Source organism: Procambarus clarkii, chromosome 31, assembly GCF_040958095.1.
Source record: "Procambarus clarkii isolate CNS0578487 chromosome 31, FALCON_Pclarkii_2.0, whole genome shotgun sequence".
NCBI classification, from domain to species: domain Eukaryota; kingdom Metazoa; phylum Arthropoda; class Malacostraca; order Decapoda; family Cambaridae; genus Procambarus; species Procambarus clarkii.
The window spans coordinates 30,566,839-30,586,355 of record NC_091180.1 but is presented as its reverse complement, the minus strand read 5'-3'; the positions used below and the strand labels follow the sequence as shown (position 1 = coordinate 30,586,355).

The window sequence follows — 19,517 nt, the reverse complement described above, 5'->3', positions numbered from 1 at the left end:
TTTTCTTATATCCATTTATCTCTTATATCATTCGCTTTAGCGCACTTTCGTTGTGCTTTCTAATAAACATTACAGTCCGAACTGAGTCTTAACTAAAACGAACGATCTTAAAAGTATTTAAAATATATATATTTATATATATATATATATATATAAGAATGGATTTAGACGTTTTAATTTTCTCTAGAACTCGCTTTGTATTTTCTTATTAGTATAGAGCAGCGCACGTTTGGTGACTGACTGCATGACTACTGTCTATTGTGTATAAAAGTAGTTGTCTGTCTGTCTGTCTGTCTGTCTGTGGGGCTGTGAACCTTGTCTAAGCCACTTCCTTAAACTTCACACTTGATTAATCTTAAGAGTAATACGTTAATCCAGGAATCATGCGAACCTACAGATGTTGGCATACAAGGGTCTTGAAGCTTCTTAAGAAACTTATACATGTTAAGTTTGTGTCTTAATCAGTGATTGTTTCTGGCCTTCTCAGGCTTGGCACAGTGCCTAGGGCCTGAAACTCCCACACCTGCATGTGGGGTCGGGAGGTTCGCATGATTTCCACACCTGTAATTGTGACTAACTAACTGTTATGCGGCCCCAGGGCCGAGACCAGGTCCGAGGCCAGGTCCGATGGCAGGTCCGAGGCCAGAGCCAAGGCCAGGTCCGAGGCCAGGTCCAAAGCCAGGTCCGAGACCAGGTTCGAGACCAGGTCCGAGACCAGGTCCGAGGCCAGGTCCGATGCCAGGTCCGAGGCCAGGTCCAAAGCCAGGTCCGAGGCCATGTCCGAGGCCAGGTCCGAGGCCAGGTCCGCGGCCAGGTCCGAGGCCAGGTTCGAGGCCAGGGCAGCGTCTGACATAAATAATCTGTAACCTTAAAACCAAAAAATTACTCTACACTTAAGCCCTTCACAACGACAAATCTTGGAGAAAAGTTGGCCTCGTGTGAATTTTCGGCGCACCTGTTGTATTTAACGATGTATTTAACAAATACATGTAGCAATCTTACTGTTGCTGTATCGTGGCGCTGGGTTTTATTCGGAAAGTAATATATTTGTTTGTTAAGTTAACTGAGTGTTTACGGGAGAAAGTGTGGGGCTTGTTTGCTGCGAACGAGGACCAGGACTTCAATTAGCCCTGCAGACTAAACCAAACACCAGAAGATGAGGAGACGACGACGTTTCGGTCCGTCCAGGACCATTATCAAACCGATTGTGGATCGCCTTGATAGTGGTCCAGGATCGACCGAAACGTCGTCATCTCTTCCTTAACCACGTTATTGTGATTCATCGTCTGCTTACTTTAGTCCCCCCTGTGTGTCCGGCCTAGGGGCCAGATTCACGAAGCAGTTACGCAAGCACTTACGAACCTGGGGCCAGATTTACGAAGCAGTTACGCAAGCACTTACAAACCTGTACATCTTTCCTCAATCTTTGACGGCTTTGGTTACATTTATTAAACAGCTTACAAGCGCGAAAACTTGCCAATCAACTGTTGCTATTGTTATAAACAGCCTCCTGGTGCTTCGGAGCTCATTAACTGTTTAATAATTGTAAACAAAGCCGCCAAAGATGGAGAAAAGATGTACATGTTCGTAAGTGTTTGCCTAGCTGCTGAGGGAACCTGGCTGCTAGTCTGGGGCGTTCGTGGACGTGTTTAGACAGGACAGGGATAAACGCTGACGTCGTTATGCGTCTAAAGCACTTAAGTATTTAAGACGACGACGTCTTCGCATGTACTCGAACGATCACATAAATCCAGAAGAGAAGAGTGACGGAATATCAAGGAAAGAGAGAGAGAGAGAGAGAGAGAGAGAGAGAGAGAGAGAGAGAGAGAGAGAGAGAGAGAGAGAGAGAGAGAGAGAGAGAGAGAGAGAGAGAGAGAGAGAGAGAGAGAGAGAGAGAATGCGTGCGTGTGTGTGAGTGGCACATGATTGAAAAGGCAAAATCAGCGAATCTATTTCGATTCTTCTCTATATTTCTTACGTTCTACAAAATTAATATTTCACCTTAATAAGTTTAGTAGGCATCCTGCAGTCTCAGGAGACTATGGAGTTGCGTTCTGGATGCCTAGGCTGGAGCGTCCTTGCTAGGGCTCTAAACTTGGGCAGGTCGATATGGGAGGAGAAGTTGTTACCCATGCAGCAGGTCCCCCACCTCTCCTCTGAAATTGTCCAAAAGAAAGGCAAAACTTACACATTTTGTAAAGTAATAATTTTCATCCTCAGATATACTAATTGAAAACAGGAAGGTGAATATAAATGGGTAAACACAGCGTTATATATTTCATGTGATGCAATGAGAAGTGATGTGGCAGTATTCACGTACTCATGTATTCATGCATTCACGTTCACGTCATCATTGTCACGTCATGGTGAGGAAGTACTAAGGTGTAAGGGGACTTATTGTTGATGCTGTTCATTCAAAACAGGAATTTTCTCAAATATAAATTAATATAAGATGTTAGCATATTGTGCATATTTAGGCATTGGTTAGGTTAAATGTTTAGGTTCTGTTGGGAATTATTTGTATTTGTAGTACGTGGGTGAAGCATTTACAGCGTTGTGGTTCGAACACAAGTCGTCAGTGAAGCACTTGTTCCGGAAGTGTTCGAACGAGTGTTCGATCGACAGTTGTGAGTCGTGTGTAAACTGTTTTTCATTCATAAACACGGGGTTTGGCGGCTGGATGGAATGAACATTGGCCATTGTTTATGAGGACGGGGCCCCACTCGCAATTGATGACGTTCGAACATTTGAACCACAGCTACGTACTGCAAACAACCATAATTCAGCCCGTCCTCCAAACAAAGATCCAAAAGTGATTCCACCCACCCGCCAAACCCCCTGTTTATGAATGAAAAGCGGTTTACACACGACTCACAACTGCTGACGTTCGAACATATCCGGAACAAGTGCTTCACGGACGAATTTTGTTCGAATCGCAACGCTGTAAATGCTTCACCCACGTACTACAAATACAAATAATCACCAACAGAACCTAAACACCTAACCTAACCTATGCCTATTTATACACAATATGCTAATATATTATAATATTAATTTATACTTGAGAAAATTCCCATTTTGAATGAACAGCATGTTAAAATATATGAATGCGTCTGTGGGGTCGACCGCTGAATGTAATGGACTTGAGTCGAGGACGGGTTGCATAATTACCAACAGAATCAAACCACCTGACCTCACTTACGCCTAATTGCAGACAATAAGTAACTATAACGGGGCTGAGAGTTAGACAACTAACCCACAAATCTTTAAATAATATAAGTGACACGTTTCGGTCCGTCCTGGACAATTAGCAATGACAATGGTCCAGGACGGACCGAAACGTCGTCAATTATTTTATTTTCTGATTTTTGGGTTATCTTGAGATCTCTTGAGGTTATCTTGAGGTAATTTTGGGGCTTAGCATCCCCGCGGCCCGGTCCTCGACCTGGCTTCCTTTTTGTTACACCCCCCCCCCAGGAAGCAGCCCGTAGCAGCTGTCTAACTCCCTGGTACCTATTTACTGCTAGGCGAACAGAGGGCTTCAGGATGAAAGAAACTCTGCCCATTTGTTTCCGCCTCCACCGGGGATCGAACCCGGAACCTCGGGACTACGAATCCGAAGCGCTGTCCACTCAGCTGTCAAGCCCCGTTCACCATTCCATCATTAGTAATATAGAAGTAATATTTTTTTTGTATATTTTTTGGGAAATGTTGTGGATTTCTGGCTTCATTTTGCCTCAGCCTCTCCTGCTAATGTTCCTCAACGTCAAGAAACTGTCGTACTAAAGTGCCCTTATCCTAACCTACCAGAGGACCCAAAACAGAAAACGGGACAATATATAAATTTCGCGAGCCGCTTCCATTTTCTAGTACGACAATTCTTGGTCTTTATTAGAGTATACGGTCAAAATACGACGTTCTATTAGGAGAACGGGTTGTCTGGCTCGCCCAGTACATATCTCACAGTTGTGGAGTATACGCCCCGTTGTGGAGTATACGCACAGTTGTGGAGTATACGCACAGTTGTGGAGTATACGCACAGTTGTGGAGTATACGCACAGTTGTGGAGTATACGCACAGTTGTGGAGTATACGCACAGTTGTGGAGTATATGCACAGTTGTGGAGTATACTCACAGTTGTGGAGTATACGCACCGTTGTGGAGTATACGCACAGTTGTATAGTATACGCAAGCATATTTTAGATTAACATGACATACTCTCGTGTCTGGAACTAACATACTCATAGAACCGACATATTCTGACACCTTATCAAAGAAAACGGGGGTTTGGGCACAATGTTCAGGGGTGAACTTCGTCGTTCCAAGTTATATTGATGACTATTTTGAGCCAGAATTGATGACTACATTGCGGTGTGTGTAGCTACCATGTGCGTGTTGCAATCATGCATGTGCGTGTAAGATGTGTGTGTGTGTGTGTGTGTTCAACGTGCAGTTGTAGGCAGCATGGTTGTAAACATTATATAGATTTGCAGAACACCATAGATAAATGTTCCTTGAATATTTGTGCAATGTTTTGGTCGTGATCTGAAAGTGAAAGTCCCATTCGTGGTGTTGTAATTTTAATGATATCGTTGATATCCAGTTGCTTTTGCTTGTTTAGGTATCGCAATAGAGTTGATATCGTAGTTTTTTGTGTTTACGATACGTGTGTGTACATGATACGATTCATGGTTTTGGCATTGACGATAGGTGCTATGAGTAGATATCGTGATTGTGTCGGTATTGTTGCTCTGTATGTGCAGTGATTGTAGAGGTATCGGTGCATCGTAGGTGCTCCGATTGCGCTGGTATCGTGTGCTTTATATATCGCAGTGGCCGTAGAGATATTGTTATTAATTTCGTACCGTGAGTGTGCAGCTATCGTGATTGTTTGAGTATTATTCCTGAGTGAGAATGCAGTGAGAATACAAGTATCGTGTTTAAAAAGGTCTGAGATTGAGTAGGTATCGTAGCAACGTAGGAACTACGAGAGGAAAGTATCGTAGCTCCAGTGAGAGTCCTCTGCCACGCCCTCATTAAACCTCATAAACATGAACATGTTACCATTAATGAGCAGGTGTTTGGGGTCGGCCTGTGGGTGGAATGGTCATAACCTGGGAACCGGTTGGTGTTTCAATGTACGTAGGGTTCCTCTCATGGCCTTCTACGCCTTCCCATGCTCTCCTACACAGGCAAAAACCAGCGGGTAATCAGGGTGAAGCAGCTGTTCGCTGTAATTAAACTAGCATCAGCTGTTCCGCTGTCAGTCCTTCAGCAGTGTCTTGAGAGCTCTCTCTTTCTTTCTCTCTCTCTCTCTCTCTGTCTGTCTGTCTCTCTCTCTCTCTTAGAGAGAGGAACACCCTATGTTGCCAGTGTTCCGTCTCCAGAAACACCTATGTTGCCAGTGAGATCTGAGGTGTTATTTACCTCTCGCCAGCAAAACATAAATATTTACTTCTAATAAATAACACTCGTAACATAGAATTTGCTGACGGTAAACTTCTATATACAGAAGCAACAGAAGTGATGTTATTAAGCAAGATTAAGAGGAAACTTTCACAGCTGTTTTCCCCTCTCTTTCCCGCGTAAATTCGGGTCGAGGACGGCCGTAAACTCATTACAGGATCCACCAGAGAATATTGCCAGTGGTTGGGGAATTTCCCCAGGAGTAGCGGGGGAAATTCCCCACGCCGTTTTAGACGGTAAAAAATAGTCCTCGTGAAGCAAATTCCACTGCAATACTGCAGGCTAGTAACGAGGGGAGAGAGTGAGACGGTTTCTCTCGTTATTTGTGACCCTTATTATCTCCCTGGCTGTCTCTCTGTCTGTCTCTTTCTGTCTATACAATGCAATGGTGTGATTGCACCGAAACTTCACCCACAGGTCCCCCCTCCCTGTTCAATCCGTTGATGCCGTGAGGGTGGGCTTAGTGGGCGGCTGCCGGAGTGTGATGCTCCTTGGGACAGTCCTCTGTCCTTTTGTAGCCTTGTGCTCCTGCTGCTGTCCTCTCTAATTGTGCTGAACAACTTTTCCTTTTCCTTCTGTTTCGTTTTTCTTCCCCCTCTTCTCCTATCTGCTTGTCGTTTCCTGCCGACCTTTTGCTTGTTTTGGTTATTCCTTTGGGCTTCTTCTATTTTGACGCCCGGGTGCTTGAGGAGGCATACTCTTGCACCCGTAGAACTGTAGTACCCAACGTCTCGAGTGAGGGGAACCTTTTATTGTCAATCCCCCTTTCGTCACTGAACCCGATCTCGACGGACTGACGGTTCTTAAGGTGGTGTTTGTGGGGCGTATACTCACGACGCACCCCTAGGGGGCCCCAGCTTATTCGGCGATAGCTTCTTGTTGGGTGTCCTACCTCTAATTGTGGCTTCCATGGTGGGTGTGGGGGTACATTCGTGAGTGAAAGTGTTTCTTTTCGTGTCTATGTTGTTGAATGTCCCTCTTGTACCCTCTCAGGCTCGTGGGGTGGGCGACCAAGCCCCCGAGTCGGACTGTATTGGAAAACCAGGCTCTGTAGCCCCCGCTGCGTTGGGCCCCGACCTTGCTCCTCCTTTGGCCTCTCTGAGTACTCCCCTCGGCTCCCCTCCCTCCTCTGTGGTTGGGTCAAGCCCCAAGCCCCTAGTGGTGACTACCTCGTCCCCTGGCACGGCTCAGTCTCTAGTTGTTACTACTGCGCCTTTTAACCCCTCTCTCTCTGGAGGTTCTCAACGCCGTCCTCGACACGGCCGCACTCGCTCGATTCCTTCCCGTTCTGATGCCTATCAGGCCTTGTTTGGTCCCGCTTCGTGGGCCAAATACTTTGATCTCCTCCCTCTTGATTATGTGCCTCCGGACGATTTCTCCCTTCATAGGCACTTCATAGGACTGCCACGATGATATTCAGCATATCCTTGAGGCCCAGGGCCATTCTGTCCTCCAGATAGACACGTTTACTTGTCCCCCTCGTGGTCGTCGCCGTCAGCCCCTTCGGGTTGTGAAGATTACTTTTGATGGTAGGACCCTTCCATCCTCTGTCATTCTTGCTGGTGCCAGGTGCTCTGTCCAGGAGTACATTCCCTCTCCTAGGCTTTGTAACAAGTGCTGGAGGTTTGGGCATGGTGCCCTCCGCTGCTCTGGGACTGTCTCTCTCTGTTCTTTGTGTGGGGGCGAAGGTCACTCTAAGTCGGAGTTCACTTCTCCCCAGGCTCGCTGCCTCAACTGCGGTGAGGCCCATCCTACCTTCTCCCATGCGTGTATCCATTACAAGCTTGAGGCAGCCGTCCTCAACCTGAAGCACCAGGTTCGCCGGCTCCCGCCTTATGGTAACGTCTCTTATGCTCGCGTGTTGCGCTCTTCCTCTCCTCGTCCTTCCCTCCTTCCTCAGACTCACAACCGTTTCCGGGCCTTGGACCCTGATACGCCCACTGCCCCCTCCTCTGTTCCTTTGAGTTCTGTCCCGAAGGGTCCCCCTCCTGGTCCTCTGTCTGGGGTTCCCCTTCTTTCTACCCGGTCTGTCGTGTCTCCTGTGTCTTCTTCCTCGTTTCCCTCCTATCCTCCTTCCCGTCCTTCTCCTCCATCTATTGACTCTCCCCACCGCCTGTCAGTGCGGGCTGATGTCCATTGCTCTCCTAACGGCCGTCGTGTGTGCTCTCGTTCAGCTTCTCCTGTTGAAACGCTGGAATCCATTGGCCAGTACATAGTTGCTGGGACACCTGTCTCTTTAAGTCAGAAGCGTAAACCTGGCTCCTCTCCTTCCTCCTCCCCGGCGGGTAAGAAGGCTTCGCTTTTTTCCTCAGCCCCTACTTATGACTCTATCGCCCCTTCCCCTCCCATTTCGGTGGTTGCGCCCCCTGTTCCTGCTATGGAGGTTTCTTTGGTCCCCGCTTCCCTCTCGGTTGCTGCCCTTGCTGAGGTGCGCTCCCCTCTTTCTACTCCCCCTCTTCCTGCTGCTGTCCTTGACTACTACTCCTCGGTTGCCTCCTCCTCCTCCTGACCCTGCCTGTCCCCCTTTGGTCTGTTCTCCCGTTTCCTTCCCTCCGTCTTTGCTCAGTTTACCCATGCCCCCTAACCCTGACTTTGCTGACCCTGATCCCGACCCTGATCTTCTTTAACGTGCTATGTTGCTTTTTCGCCTTTGTTTTTTCCTTGTTCTCTGTTGTTGTCCTTTCTCTTCTCGTCGATGTCTATTCTTCAATGGAACGTTCGAGGTTATTACGCCAATTTCCTTGAACTCCAACTTCTGATTTCGCGATTTTCACCCCTTTGTGTCTGTCTCCAGGAGCCGATGCTTGGTGCTCGTCCTGGTCGCTTTCGTGGCTATTCCTTTCTCCTCCCCCCTCTTCTGCTCTCTTGATTCGCTCTGATGTTCTCTTTGTCCCCTTACTTTTTCCTTTGCCTCTCCATTGTTCTGCTGCTCGTATCTTTGTGGGGAAATGGTGCACTGTTTGTTCCATTCATCTCCCCCGAGTGTCCCGCTTTCTCGTCCTGATCTGAAACACCTACTGGACTCCTTGCCGGAGTCTGTGCTCCTGCTGGGTGATTTCAATTATCGTCATTCCCTTTGGGGTGATGTTCTGTCGAACACCCGGGGTCGCCTTCTTGAGCCGTTTATCCTCTCTTCTTCCCTGTCTCTTCTGAATTCTGGTGAGCCCACGCATTTGGACTCCCGGACTCGCACCCTTTCCTGTCTTGATCTTTCTCTTTGCTCGTCTTCTCTTTACTTAAATTTCACGTGGCAGGTTCTTGGTGACCTCCATGGCTGTGACCATTTCCCCATCCTTGTTACCTTTTTCTCTTTTCGCCCTCCCCCTTTCCTTCCCTAGGTGGCAGTTTGCGAAAGCGGACTGGAACCTCTTTACCCTCAGTGCTGCTCTCTCTGACCTCTTCCTTCTGCCTCTCCTCCTTTTTCATGACACTGTGTTCGACGCTGCCCTCCGCTCTATTCCTCGCTCTTCCTCTCGGGGTCCACGGAAGTGTGTTCCCTGGTGGAATGCAGACTGTGCTCGGGCTGTCCGCTGTAAGCGTGCAGTCTGGAAGAGACTCCGCCGTCGGCAGACGGCCGATTCTTTTCTTTTTCTTTCGGAAAGCGAGTGCGGTGGCCCGTAGGGCCATCCGTATGGCTAAACGTGAATGTTGGGCATCTTATGTCTCCACCATTACGTCCGAAACTCCTCTGCCACAGATCTGGAAGCGTATCCGCATAATAGCAGGTAAGTTCGTTCCCGATGTTTCACCGGTCCTTCACCTCCGTGGTACTCTTGTGGCGGACCCGTTGCAGGTCGCTACCGAACTGGGTTCCCACTTTTTCTTCTGTTAGCTCTGGTCTTCATCTTCCCCAATCTTTCCTTCTTTGTAAACCTGTCCTTGAATCTCGGCCTTTAGATTTTGCACTCGTCTTCGGCTTCCCTATAATGATCCCTTCTCTCTCTCTGAACTTCGTTCTGCCCTGGCCCTCTGCGGTTCTACGGCAGCGGGCTCCGATGTTATTCATTATGAGATGCTTCGCCATCTCCCTCCGTGCACGTCTCAGTATTTACTGAGTCTGTATAATCGGATCTGGGAGTCGTCGTCAGTCCCTGAGGACTGGCTTGATGCCGTTGTCCTCCCTGTTCGCAAACTGGGGTCTCTGGGTACGTCCCCTAAGGACTTTCGCCCTATTGCCCTCACAAGTTGTGTCTGCAAACTCTTTGAACGTACGGTTAACGTTCGTCTGATGTGGTTCCTGGAACACCATCACCTCTCCCCTTCTCAATTTGGTTTCCGCAAGTGCCGCAGCACAACAGATGTCCTGGTGAACTTTGAGGTCTATATTCGTACTGCTTTTGCTGCGAAGACCTCCGTTGTTGCCGTCCTTTTTGACCTGGAAAAGGCTTACGACACCACTTGGCGTTATCATATTCTATCCCAGCTTCATTCTTTTGGCCTTCGTGGTCATCTCCCTCTCTTTCTCTGCAGCTTCCTCTCTCGTCGTTCCTTTCGGTTGAGGCTTGGTACCGCTCCCTCTGCCTCTTTTCAGCAATACGAAGGTGTGCCCCAGGGTAGTGTTCTGAGCACTACTATTTTTCTGGTTGCCCTCAATGGTCTTCTTTCCTCTCTTCCTTCAGGCGTCTTCTCCGCTCTATATGTCGATGATCTTACCCTTTGCTGTCAGGGTGATGATTCGCCTCTCCTTCAACGCCAGCTTCAACTTGCGATTGATGCCGTGTCGTCTTGGGCCACCGATCATGGCTTCAAGTTCTCTTCTACTAAGACTTGTGCCATGACTTTTACTCGGAAACGGGTCGTTCTTCATCCCTCTTTGTCACTTTATGGTCATCCCCTTGAGTACAAAGATTCCGCGAAGCTTTTGGGGTTATTCTTTGACACTCGTTTGTCTTGGTCTCCCCATATCTCTTACTTCCGTCTTGAGTGCTCTAAGGCCCTTGCCCTCCTTCGAGTATTATCCCATACTTCTTGGGGGGCAGATAGGCGCACTCTCCTTGCTTTACATTCCTCTCTCGTCCTGTCTAAGCTCGATTATGGTTGCCCTGCTTACTTGTCTGCTTCTCCTTCTACTCTTCGCCGACTTAATGCTTTGCACCATTCTGGGTTGCGCCTCAGTTCTGGTGCCTTTCGTTCGACTCCCGTCCTCAGCTTGTATGTTGACACTGGCTTCCTGTCTCTCCAAGACCGCCGTGATCGCTACTGTCTTCGCTATCTTGCACGGTCCTTGCAACATCCTTCCTCTCGCCTCTGTCGTGCTTTAACTTTTACCCCTCCTGCAGTTCCTGTTCCTCTTCACCACCTCCCTCTTTCTGTCCGGTTATCTCGCTTACAGGATTCTCTTTCCGTTCGTATTTCTAATATTTCTCCTCGTGTTGTTCCTTCTTTGCCCCCGTGGAGAGTCCCCTTCCGCAGTTTTGTACATCCTTGACCCGTATCACTAAAGCTTTTACCCCTCCTACGGTTCTAAAACGCCTTTTCCTTGAGCACTTTTCTTCTCACTTCCGCTACGTTTCCGTCTTCACCGATGGGTTTAAGTCTGCGGACGGTGTTGGCTACTCTGTTGTTTTTTCTGATCGCACTTATATGTGTCGCTTACCTCCGGAGACTAGCATCTTCACAGCGGAGCTTTAAGCTATTCTCTATGCTCTTCGTCTCTTGCTTTCTCGTTGTCAGTCTTCCTTTGTAGTTGTTGTTGACTCTCGTAGTGCCCTCATGGCTCTCGGGTCCTTTAATCCGGTTCATCCAGTAGTTGTCAAGAACCAGCGTTGGCTGTTTCTTGTTCACAGTAAATTTAAGTTGGTTGAGTTTTGTTGGGTTCCCAGCCATATTGGTGTCTCTTTAAATGAGCATGAGGCTGCTGCCGCCAAGGAAGCTGTCCGCTCTTGTGCCATCTCTTGTAAAGGTATTCCATATTCCGACTTTTACCTGGTTATCCATTCCTCCATCCTTACCCGTTGGCAGGCTTCTTGGTCGTCTGTTACTGGAAACAAACTACGTACTCTTAAATGTTGTTTCCTCGTGGCCGTCCTCCTACCACCGTAACCGGCGACGGGAAACAGCTCTGGCGATGTTGCGTATTGGCCATACTCGCTAAACCCATGGTCACTTGATGGAGCGCCGCCCTGCTCCTTATTGTCCTATTTGCATTGTCCCTCTTACGGTCGTGCATGTCCTTCTTGAATGTCCTGACTTCCGGGACGAGCCTGTGTCTTGCTCTCCGACTGCCCCTCGCGGTCACCTGTCCCTCAGTAGAATTCTTGGTGACTCGGATACTTTTGATATCGTTCGCCTTATGCGTTTTTGTTCTCGTATTGGCATCCTTGGTGATATTTAGCGCCCTCGTGTGGTCTGGTCAACATATTTCAGCCACGTTATTGTGGCTCCTCGTCTGCATATAGATGTATGTTCTGCCACCTAACTTAACCTATGTACAACATAGATTACTTTCTATGTTGACCATTAGAACCCTACACTTCTTATGGTGATCAAATTAACCCTACACGTTCTTTGTTGCACATTGGGACCCTAGAATTAATCTGTTAATCACAGGATTCCTTCACTTCCTTTGGTGAGTCAGATTTGCGATATTTCCCATATTTTGAAAACTGCAGGGGGGGGGGGGGGTTGTGTAAAATATGACCCATCGCCGTTTTCAGAAATTGACATATTTTCGATATAAAAAGTCGTAATATGAAAATGAAAATAGGTGCAGAGAGTCAGAATTCGGCTCAAAAATCACGCTCAGGAGTCAAATTTCCGATATTTCAGATATTTTGAAAACTGCAGGGGGGAGGGGGTTTGGGCAAAATATGACCCATCGCCATTTTCAGTAATTGGCATATTATCGGTATAAAAAGTCTTAATTTGAAAATTAAAATAGGTGAAGAGAGTAAGAATTCGGCTAAAATTGACACTCAGGATTCAAATTTCCTACATTTCAGATACTTTGAAAAATGCAGGGGGGGGGGGCAAAATATGACCCATCGCCGTTTTCAGTAATTGGCATATTTTCGATATAAAAAGTCGTAATTTGAAAATGAAAATAGGTGCAGAGAGTTAGAATTCGGCTCAAAAATTACGCCCAGGAATCATATTTTCGACATTTCAGATATTTTGAAAACTGCAAGGGGGTTTGGGTAAATTATGTCCCATCACCGTTTTCAGTAATTGACATATTATTGGTATAAAAAGTCGTAATTTGAAAATGAAAATAGGCGCAGAGAGTCAGATTTCGGCTCAAAAATCACGCTCAGGCGTCAAATTTCCGACATTTCAGATATTTTGAAAACTGCAGGGGGGGTTGGGCAAAATATGATCCATTGCCGTTTTCAGTAATTGGAATATTTTCGGTATAAAAATTCGTAACTTGAAAATGAAAATAGGTGCAGAGGAGTCAGAATTCAGGTCAAAAATCACACTCAAGATTTAAATTTCCGACATTTCATATATTTTGAAAACTGCTGGGCGGTTTGGGCAAAATATGACTCATCGCCGTTGTCAGGTATATCTTGAGGTTATCTTGAGATGATTTCGGGGCTTTTTTTAGTGTCCCCGCGGCCCGGTCCTCGACCATGCCTCCACCCCCAGGAAGCAGCCCGTGACAGCTGACTAACACCCAGGTACCTATTTTACTGCTAGGTAACAGGGGCATAGGGTGAAAGAAACTCTGCCCATTGACTGCAGGTATTGGCATAATTTCGGTATAAAAGTTCGTAATTAGAAAATGAAAATAGGTGCAGAGAGTCAGAATTCAGCTCAAAAATCACGCTAAGGATTAAAATTTCCGACATTTCAGATATATGGAAACTGCAAGGGGGGTTTGGGCAAAATATGACCTAACACCGTTTTCAGTAATTGGCATATTTTCGGTAATAAAAGTTGTAATTTGAAAATGAAAATAGGTGAACATAGTCGGAATTCGGCTAAAAAATGACGCCCAGGAGTCAAATTTCAGACATTTCAGATATTTTGAAAACTGCAGGGGGGGGGGGGGGGGGTTTGGCTAAAATATGACCCATCGCTGTTTTCAGTTATTGGCATATTTTCGGTATAAAAATTCGTAACTTGAAAATGAAAATAGGTGCAGAGAGTCAGAATTCAGTTCAAAAATCACGCTCAGGATTCAAATTTCCGACATTTCAGATATTTTGAAAACTGCAGGGGGGGTTTGGGCAAAATATGATCCATTGGCGTTTTCAGTAATTGACATATTTTCGGTATAAAAAGTCGTAATTTGAAAATGAAAATAAATGCAGAGAGTCAGAATTCGGCTCAAAAATCACGCGCAGGGGTCAAATTTCCGACAATTCTGATATTTTTAAAACTGCAGGGGGGGGGGGGGGCGGTTGGGCTAAATATATGACCTAAAATCGCTTTCAGTAATTGACATAATTTCGGTAATAAATGTTGTAATTCGAAAAGGAAAAGAGGTGCAGAGAGTCAGAATTCGGCTCAAAAATCACGCTCAGGAGTTTAATTTCCGACATTTCTGATATTTTGAAAACTGTAGGGGGGGGGGTTTGGGCAAAATATAACCCATCACCGTTTTCAGTAATTGGCATATTATCGGTGTAAAAGTTCGTAATTTGAAAATTAAAATAGGTTCAGAGAGTCAGAATTCGGCTCAAAAATCACGCTCAAGATTTAGATTTCCGACATTTTAGATATTTTGAAAACTGCAGAGGGGGTTTGGGCAAAATATGACCCTTCACCGTTGTCAGTAATTGGCATATTGTCGGTATAATACGTCGTAATTTGAAAATTAAAATAAGTGCAGAGTCAGAATTCAGGTCAAAAATCACGTTCAAGATTTAGATTTCCGACATTTCAGATATTTTGAAAACTGCAGGGGTTTTGGGCAAAATATGTCCCATCACCGTTTTCAGTAATTGGCATATATTCGGTATAAAAAGTCGTAATTTAAAAATGAAAATAGGTGCAGAGAGTCAGCATTCAGCTCAAAAATCACGCTCAGGATTTAGATTTCCGACATTTCAGATATTTTGAAAACTGCAGGGGGGGTTTGGGCAAAATATGACCCTTCACCGTTGTCAGTAATTGGCATATTTTCGATGAAAAATTCGTAATTTCAAAATGAAAATAGGTGCAGAGAGTCACAATTCGGGTGAAAAATCACGCATAGGAATAAAATTTCCCGACATTTCAGATACTTTGAAAACTGCAGGGGGATCTGGGCAAAATATGACCCATCGCCGTTTTTAGTAATTGGCATATTTTCGGTATAAAAAGTCGTAATTTGAAAATGGATATAAGTGCAGAGAGTCAGATTTCGGCTTTAAAATCACGCGCTTGAGTAAAATTTCCAATATTTCAGATATTTTGAAAACTGCAGGGGGTTTGGATGAAATATGACCCATTTTTTCAGTAATTGGCATATTTTTGGAATAAGGAGTTGTAATTTGAATCTGAAAATAGGTGCAGAGAGTCAGAATTCGGCCCAAAAATGTCTCTCAGGAGTCAAATTTCCGACATTTCAGATATTTTGAAAACTGCAGTGGTGGTTTGGGCAAAATATGACCCATCGCCGTTTTCAGTAATTGGCATATTTTTGGAATAAAGATTCTTAATTTGAAACGGAAAACAGGTGCAGAGAGTCAGAAAACGGCTCAAAATTGACGCTCAGGAGTCAAATTTTCGACATTTCAGATATAGCTAGAGCTGTCAGCTGGGCCAGCGTACTGTATAGTGCTGCCAGGGTACTGTATAGAGCAACCAACTGCACCAGGGTACTGTATAGAGCTGCCAACTGCACCAGTGTATTGTATAGAGCTGCCAACTGCACCAGGGTATGGTATAGAGCTGCCAGGGTACTGTACAGAGCTGCCAGCTGCGCAAGAGTACTGTATAGAGCTTCAAAGGTAATGCATAGAGCTTCCAGCGTCGCAAGGGTACTGTATAGAGCTGCCGGCTGCGCCAGGATACTGTATACAGCTGGCAGGGTACTGTATAGAGCTGCCACGGTACTGTATTGAGCTGCCAGAAACGTCACGGTACAGTTTAGAGCTGCCAGCTCCGCCACGGTATTGTATAGAGCTGCCAGCTGTGCCAGGGTACTCTATAGAGCTGCGTAGGTTGTGTATAGAGATGCCAGGGTACTGAATAGAGCTTCCAACTGCTTCCAACTTCCAACTTCCAAGTTCAGCCAGGATACTGTATGGAGCTGCTAGGGTGGCGCCAGGGTATTGTATAGAGCTGCCAGGTGCGCCAGGGTACTGTATGGAGCTGCTAGGGTAGTGTATAGAGCTGCCAGGGTAGGGTTTAGAGCTGCCATCTGCGCCAGGGTAGGGTTTAGAGCTGCCATCTGCGCCAGGGTAGTATATAGAGCTGCTAGCTGGGCCAGGGAACTGTATTGAGCTGCCAGTGGGGCCAGGGTACTGTATAGAGCAGCGTCAGGGTAGGTGTATAGAGCTGCCAGCTGGGCCAGGGGTACTGTATAGAGCTGGAAGGGTACTGTATAGAGCTGCGAACTTCACCAGGGTAGTGTATAGAGCTGCGAGCTGCTCTAGAGTACTGCATAGAGCTGCCAGCTGCGCCAGGGTACTGTATAGAGCTTCGAAGGTAGTGTATAGAGCTGCCAGCTGCGCCAGGGTATTGTATAGAGCTTCGAAGGTAGTGTGTAGAGCTGCCAACTGCACCTGGGTACTGTATAGAGCTGCCAGCTGCACAAGGATACTGTACAGACCTGCCAGGGTTCGGTATAGAGCTGCCAGGGTTCGGTATAGAGCTGCCAGGGTAGCTGTATAGAGCTGCCAGCTGCGCCAGGGTACTGTATAAAGCTGCCAGCTGGGCGAGCCTACTGTATAGTGCTGCCAGGGTATTGTATAGAGCTGCCAACTGCACCAGGGTACTGTTTAGAGCTGCCAGTGTACTGTACAGCGCTGCCAGCTGCGCCAGGGTACTGTATAAAGCTTCAGAGAAAGTGTATAGAGATGCAAGCGTCGCAAGGGTACTGTATAGAGCTGCCAGTTGCGCCAGGGTACTGTATGCAGCTGACAGGGTACTGTATTGAGCTGCCAGCAAAGCCAGGGTACTGTATAGAGCTGCCAGCTGCGCCAGGATACTGTATAGAGCTGCAAAGGTAGTGTACAGAGCTGACAGCTGCGCAAGGGCACTGGTTAGAGCTGCCAGCCTACTGTATAGAGCTGACAGCTGCGCCAGAGTACTCTATAGAGCTGCAAAGGTAGTGTATATACCTGCCAGCTGCGCAAGGGTACTGTTTAGAGCTGCCAGCTGCGACTAGGAACCGTATAGAGCTGCCAGCTGCAACTAGGTGCCGTATAGAGCTGCCAGCTGCACCACGGTACTGTGTAGAGCTGTAAGGGTAGCTGTATAGAGCTGCCAGCTTCGCCAGGGTACAGTATAGAGCTGCGAAGATAGTGTATAGAGCTAACAGCTTCGCCAGGGTACTGTATAGAGCTGCCAGCTGCGCCTAGGTACTGTATAGAGCCTCCAGCTGCACCAGGGTAGAGTATAAAGATACAAGGGTAGTGTATAGAGCTGCTAGTTGCGCCAGGGTACTGTATAGAGCTGCCAGCTGCGCCAGGGTGCTCTATAGAGCTGCGAAGGTAGTGTATAGAGCTGCCAGGGTACTGTATAGAGCTGCCAGGTTCGCCAGGGTATTGTATGGAGCTGCCAGGGTACTGTATACAGCAGCTAGCTGCACTAGGATACTGTATAGAGCTGCCAGCTGGGCCAGGGTACTGTATAAAGCTGCCATCTGCGCCAGGGTACTGTATAGAGCTACCACCTGCGCCAGGGTACTGTATGGAGCTGGTAGGGTACAGTATAGAGCTTCCAGGGTAGCTGTATAGAGCTGCCAGCTGCACCAAGGTACTGTATAGAGCTGCCAGCAAGGCCAGCGTACTGTAAAGAGCTGCCAGGGTACTTTTTAGAGCTGCCAACTGCTCCAGGGTACTGTATAGAGCTGCTAACTGCACCAGGGGACTGTATAGAGCGGCCAGCTGCGCTAGGGTACTGTACAGAGCTGCCAGCTGCGCCAGGGTACTGTATAGAGCTGCCAGGGTACTGTATAGAGCTGCCAGGGTACTGTATAGAGCTGCCAGGGTACTGTATAGAGCTGCCAGGTTACTGTATTGAGCTGCCAGCAACGCCAGGGTACTGTATAAAGCTGCCAGCTGTGCCAATGTTCTGTATAGGGCTGCCAGCTACACAAGGGTACTCTATAGAGCTGCCATCTGCCCTAGGGGACTGTATAGAGCTGCCAGCTGGGCCAGGGTACAGTATAGAGTTGCGAAGGTAGTGTATAGAACTGCCAGCTGCGCCAGGGTAATGTATAGAGCTGCCAACTGCGACTAGGTACTGTATAGAGCTGACAGCTGCACCAGGGTAGAGTATAGAGCTGCCAGCTGCACCAGGGTACTGTATGGAGCTGCCAGGGTACTGTATAGAGCTTCCAGCTGCGCCAAGGTACTATATAGAGCTGTCAGGGTAGGTGTGTAGAGCTGCCAGCTGCACCAGGGTACTGTATAGAGCTGCGAGCTTCGCCAGGGTACTTCATAGAGCTGTCAGCTGGGCTAGCGTACTGTATAGAGCTACAAGGGTACTGTATAGAGCTGCCAACGTTACCAGGGTAGTGTACAGAGCTGTCAGCTGCCCCAGGGTACTGTATAGAGCTGCCAGCTGCGCCAGGGTTCTGTATAGAGCTGCCAGCTGCGCCAGCGTAGTTTATTGAGCTGTCAGCTGGGCTAGCGTACTGTATAGAGCTGCAAGGGTACTGTATAGAGCTGCCAACTTCACCAGGGTAGTGCATAGAGCTACCAGCTGCCCTAGGGTACTGTATGGAGCTGCCATATGCGCCAGGGGTAGTGTATAGAGCAGTAAACTGCACCTGGGTACTGTATAGAGCTGCCAGATGTACTAGAATACTGTATAAAGCTGTCAGCGGCACTTGGGTACTGTACAGAGCTCCCAGGGTACTGTATAGCGCTGTCAAATGCGCTACGGTACTGTATAGAGCTGCCAGCTACACAAGGTCACTGTATAGAGCTGCTAGCTGTGCCACGGTTCTGTATAGAGCTGCCAGCTTCACAAGGGTACTGTATAGAGCTGCTACCTGACCTAGGGTATTGTATAGAGCTGCCAGCTGGGCTTGGGTACTGTATAGGGCTGACAGGGTAGGTGTATAGAGCTGCCAGCTGCACCAGGGTACTGTATAGAGCTGCCAGATGGGCCAGCCTACTGTGTTTGCAGCCTATTGCAGCTCCAATAGAGCTGCAAGGGTATTGTATAGAGCTTCTAACTTCACCAGGGTAGTGTATAGAGCTGCCAGCTGCCCTATGGTACTATATAGAGCTGCCAGCTGTGCCAGGGTTACTGGGGTTACTGTATAGAGCTTCAAAGGTAGTGTATAGAGCTGCCATATGCGCCAGGGGTAGTGTAGAGAGCTGCCAACTGTAACAAGGTACTGTATAGAGCTGCCAGATGCACTAGGATACTGTATAGAGCTGCTAATGGCACCAGGTACTGTAGAGAGCTGCCAGGGTAGCTGTATAGATCTGGCAGCTGCGCCAGGGTACTATATGGAGCTGCCAGGGTACTGTATAGAGCTGCCAGGTTAGGTACATAGAGCTTCCAGCTGCGCCAGGGTACTGCATAGAGCTGCTAGATGCACCAGGGTACTGTATAGAGCTTTAAAGGTAGTGTAAGAGCTGCCATATGCGCCTGGGGTAGTGTATAGAGCTGCCAACAGCACCTGGGTAGTGTATAGAGCTGCCAGCTGCACACGGATACTGTATAGAGCTGCCAGCGACACCAGGGTACTGTACAGAACTGCCAGGGTACTGAATAGAGCTGACAGAGTAACTGTATAGAGCTGGCAGCTGCGCTAGGGAACAGTATAGAGCTGCAAGGGTAGCTGTATAAAGCTGCCAGCTGAGCCAGCTTATTGTATAGAGCTGCCACGGTACTGTACAGAGCTGCCAACTGCACCAGGGTACTGTATAGAGCTGCCAGGGTACTGTATAGAGCTTCAAAGGTAGTGCATAGAGCTGTCAGCGTCGCAAGGTTACTTT

The 19,517-nt window shown here is 47.5% G+C and overlaps 1 protein-coding gene across 2 annotated transcripts in view; it reads left to right on the top strand.

Moving 5' to 3' along the window:
* Positions 1-19,517, top strand: part of nAChRbeta2 (nicotinic acetylcholine receptor beta2) — a 230,573-nt gene that overhangs the window by 190,803 nt on the left and 20,253 nt on the right. The window lies entirely within an intron of this gene.